At 36.5% G+C, this 5,000-nt stretch overlaps 1 protein-coding gene across 6 annotated transcripts in view; it reads right to left on the bottom strand.

Moving 5' to 3' along the window:
• The window catches only part of MEIS2 (Meis homeobox 2), a 208,591-nt gene that overhangs the window by 59,687 nt on the left and 143,904 nt on the right, over positions 1-5,000 (bottom strand). The window lies entirely within an intron of this gene.

Below are 5,000 nucleotides of genomic sequence, written 5' to 3'. Positions count from 1 at the left end.
TAAAAGACACCGTACTGGGTATACATAATTATGAAATATGTCTATTAAATAGATCCCTGCTCTAAATTCACTGATTTTCTTAAACAAAAAAGTAAACTTTTATCTAGCATGTCAAAGTCACTCATAAAGTGGAAAGCCTTTTGTAATAAACACTTCCCATCAACATTATTAGAGGGTGACATTAGGAACAACAAAGTATTCCATTCAGAATATTCTAATCATTCCAGTATTTGAAAGAGTGAATGTTTTTCAATCATCTAGGATTTTATCCTTCAGGTATTTCATCTTCTATAATAGCGTACATTATCCAAAATGTGCACAATTACTTATTAGCAAACCCAAAAGCCATTAGGTTAAACAAAATCCCCTGTATAGCAAAAGGGGTTAACTAGATTTGTATTAATATAGAAGCCAGGCTTTTAATATTCTGCAAATGTTAACAAAGAAAGATGATAATGTTGAGTTAATATGGGTTAAGCATAAAATGAAAATAAATTTTTCTGATTGCGAGGTGTTGACACTTTTTTGGCTAGGGCCTCCAGCCTGTTCCTGAAAGCTGTGTAATTACAGAAGGCTTTTCCCCTCCTTTCCCCCTCCTGCTTCCAGCCTACCCACATTAGTAATGACCCCTTCACTGCTTCAAAAACCACTAATGGTCTTCAGCACGGGCAAGAAAAATGAACAGGATAAATTGGAATCCACAGTCAGTAATTTGCATCCTATGAGGCTGCTTTGGCCACTCACACTCATTCCTGGCCATCAATCGTTGCCTGTCAGGTGCTGCACTCTGCCACCATGACAAATACTCCTCCTAACACTCTGATTCGTCCAAACAATGTAATTGTCCTCCATTCTCCTTTTGGTAATGGAGATAATGAATGACTGCACAAACAAGAAGGATTGCTCATCACTGATGCCAGTGTGGCTTCAAACTGGAAAAGGCTTGGAGTACAAATTTTAATGGACGGAAAACACTGGTTGGGGTGGGATGGGCGGTGGCAAAAAAAATGTAAAAATCCTTTCTGTTATGGTATTTTCCTGCCAAATTCAGGCGAGTTGCACCCTTTGACTTTTTGCCCCTCCAAGATTTTTAGAGGCTAGGTTTATAGGTTATTTGCCCAACAGAAATATATTTTGCAAATAGCACAAATTAAAATGAAAATAAGGATGCATCACAAGAGTATCTAGATCTGCATTGGTAATGTCTTCCAGTGTGCTGTTTCTTTATGCAGTGTTTTTGATCTTTTTTGTGTGTTTAGTCTTGCTCACTGTTCACTGTTGTGATGCATTTGTCCAAGGCAGTTCTGACAAAATGCGGTTTGTAGAGTCTGCCTCTCTCTCTCTGTGTGTGTGTGTGTGTGTGTGTGTGTGTGTACATATGTGTTTAAGCAAGAGAGAGAAGGTTTAGATGAAATAAAGATTTAGGATGTAAGCAGAAGAGTTGAAATGGTAGATTACTGGAGAGCCAATTCCTTCAAGTTTGATTGTAAATTTTGTAAATTCTGATTGAATAACAATAATTCTTTCCAGTGTGTTATTAGAAATTTAGTCAAATGACCACAGAATTACATAAACAGTGCATTTTATCTTGGGAATCCCTGAGCTGTACTTTCACTATGAAAGCAGTTGCAAATTCCATCCACAATCATTAAAAAAATTGGTACCTTACCAAAATTCACCTTGCACAGATGGTTTTTTTTTTTAATTAATAGGGAAGACCATAATAACTTTAACTTATTTAAATAACGGTGGTTTTTGAACATTTGTGATTCCATGCCCCTTTTATACATGGGGTGGACTGCTTATCTCAAAGTGCTCTGGCAATCAGCCACTATATTTCTAAAATTAAAAAGGGGACTGAAAACAATCAGCTTTCAGAGGAATTGGAACCACGACAACGTGTTTTGGATTAATTTACAAATATATGTATACATTTAAGACCAAACTGTGGAACTAGAGAATTTCTACTACATAGTCTATCATATGCATTCTTCTGCTGTATTAGAACAGACATCATATTGAAATAATAAACATGGGAAGCCTTCACTTCTTCTTTGATGTATATTACTAAATGTCTGACTGGCTCAAATTTAAAATAAACTTTGGTATGCTTGCACTTGAAAACTGGAAGTAGACCACAAGCAATAATTTGTTGTCAGTTTTCATATTCTTGGACTAAAGCTATAGTTTAGTCTGTTCACTTTGGGGGCCAACCCACTCTAGTCCAGTGGCCCAGAGGTGGCTCAACTTACTCATAAGAGCACACATCACTGTAACCTGATAGCAATGATTAGGATTCCCCTCATCAAGAAAGAGCCAGCATAGGTTAAACTTTTTCACCTCTCGAAAGAATTCTAAAGCCACTGTTGAATAGAAGTCAATCACAACAGTCCTCTAACTTTGAATATCAACTGACAGCTGTTCAAAAAGCTAAGAAGACATGTATGGCTTATGACTTCATGTAGATAGAAAATGTAATTACCATTCTTCTAAGGACTCATTTGAAAGTAAGCTATCTTTATTCAAGATACTGACCTTAGGCCTTCTTCTTTTTTATTTTCCTTTTGGGGTTAACTAGGTTTGTTAAATACATAGAAATAGATCTACAATATCCTTGGAATACATCACTGGGACTTTTTATGGGTGAACCAAAAATAGTCAACTTCTTTTGTGATTAAACCCTCTGTGAAGATATCCAAACTGAAACTGATTTATCATAAACTTTATTCTGTGTTGAAAGAATTTATATTGATGTTTTGAAATTTTAAGTGATACCTCGAATCACCTCATAAATTAGATGTGTACAATGAATGAAAAAGCTAGTATCTGGAAGGCTAAAAATTTGAAATTAACCTAAATGTCTATCAACTGGATGACAGTTGAATAAAATGTGAGGTTCTCATGAAAAGGTTGTCCCCATATATTATTGAGTAAAAAAAGCAAGTTGTAGAGCAATATGTATCATCTATTTCTGATGAATAAATAAATAACATACACACATATCTATGCTTGTAGTGCAAAAAAAATCTGGAAAAATATACACTGAATCATGTTGTGTAGGGCATCGAGTAGAAACTTTTTGTTTATATACTCCTATATTGTCTATGTGTGTACTGCTTTAAATAATTTTAAAAATATAATACCAATTTTAAAATTATAATTGATTATATAACTATATAAATTAATTATAAATTAAATATAAATTAACTATAATTTATATACTTCATATTTTTAAGAAACTATGGTCATTTAACTTTTTTTTTTTTTTTTTTTTTTGAGACGGACTCTTGCTCTGTCCCCCAGGCTGGAGTGCAGTGGCGCGATCTTGGCTCACTGCAAGCTCCGCCTCCCGGGTTCACGCCATTCTCCTGCCTCAGCCTCCTGGGTAGCTGGAACTACAGGCGCCCGCCAACACGCCCGGCTAATTTTTTGTATTTTTAGTAGAGACGGGGTTTCACCGTGTTAGCCAGGATGGTCTCGATCTCCTGACCTCGTGATCCGCCCGCCTCGGCCTCCCAAAGTGCTGGGATTACAGGCTTGAGCCACCGCGCCCGGCCTAACTTTTTTATACAATGAGATATTCTCTTGCATTGTGGTAACTCTTTCATGGACCTTTTTTAAAGCAAGACATCTCCAAGATCAGTTCTGCCTCTTAAGTTACCTTCCTACCCTGTAAGTCTGACTCACTTGCTGGTCTACAAAGCTGACCAGATGAGTGCTGACTGAACAATGCACAATTTGTCAAGTTACTTCTGTGACAGTGTAATACAATCATTTAGATAATGGTCAAGTAACTTGTTGGGTAGAATCTTAGTTTGAGGAAATGCACGGAAACTGATCATTATGCGTGGAAACTGATCATTATGATGACCACTTCCTTTTCTTTGCTCCCCTCCAAGATATATATTTTATAGAGTTAATCCAGGTGACCTTCATTTTGATGATGGCACTCATTCATGAAACCCTCTAAGTAATGTCCCTAATGTGGATAATAAAAATGCACTGGGCAGGTATCATTTATTGATCTGGGACTATGCTTACTAAAATAGGGTACAGGCAGACATGCCAAGGACTTAAGCCCTGAATAAATAAATGCATCTTCCTGCAATGCCAAATTTATTCAATGGTCCTTAATTTAATACCTTTTTCTTTTTTAAATACCTTTTTATTCTGTAACAAGAATTCCTATGCTATGAATAGAATGTATATTGTCATGAATTTTGAAGGTAAAACAAGAAACAATTAAGATATTTTAAACCAATCCCATCCTTGTAGTGGAAGACAATCACCTTTCCACTAAATTCCCATAGCAATTTACTTGGTATTCATAATTTTTAGCTTTTCATTGTCATGCTTTATTTACATCTCTGTTAAGTATAACTTCCTGAAGGTAAAGCCTTGGGATTTTTAACTTTTGTATTTCTCCCTCATTCTTTCTCAGTGCCTCCAAATATTTGTAGAAAGAATGAAAAAAATTAGACATAAGTTCTCATTCAAGCTTTGTTACTTTAAACAAGACTGTGCTTGGGACGCAGTCTCTTATGGTAAAATGAGAGAAGGTTAACAAAGATATACATGGGATATAAAACACCTATAGAGGTTGTAATAACAAGGTTTGTGATGCTTAATTTTGACTCTCTCTGACTCTCTTTCTCTGACAAACATATACACGCCCCTCTCAAGTTGTCTAGCCACTACATCAGGATGTGGTAAAAATCCTTTGCTATTCTACTGCCAAGCTAACTCCTGTTTCTAGCTGAAGCACTTCTGCATGAAACAGTATGTATCTCTTGATTTGTGTTTCTATATTCAAATTTCTTATTTTCTGGATGCCTCATCCTTGTCTCTAGCTCTTGAAATCAGAACCACAAAACATTAAGAGTCAAAAGATTTTGGGGCCGGGCGCGATGGCTCACGCCTGTAATCCCAGCACTTTGGGAGGCCGAGGCAGGCGGATCACGAGGTCAGGAGATCGAGACCATCCTGGCTAACACGGTGAA

This window comes from Hylobates moloch, unplaced genomic scaffold, assembly GCF_009828535.3.
Source record: "Hylobates moloch isolate HMO894 unplaced genomic scaffold, HMol_V3 SCAFFOLD_14, whole genome shotgun sequence".
In the NCBI taxonomy this organism is placed as follows: Eukaryota; Metazoa; Chordata; class Mammalia; order Primates; family Hylobatidae; genus Hylobates; species Hylobates moloch.
This window is presented reverse-complemented; position numbering and strand designations above follow the sequence as displayed.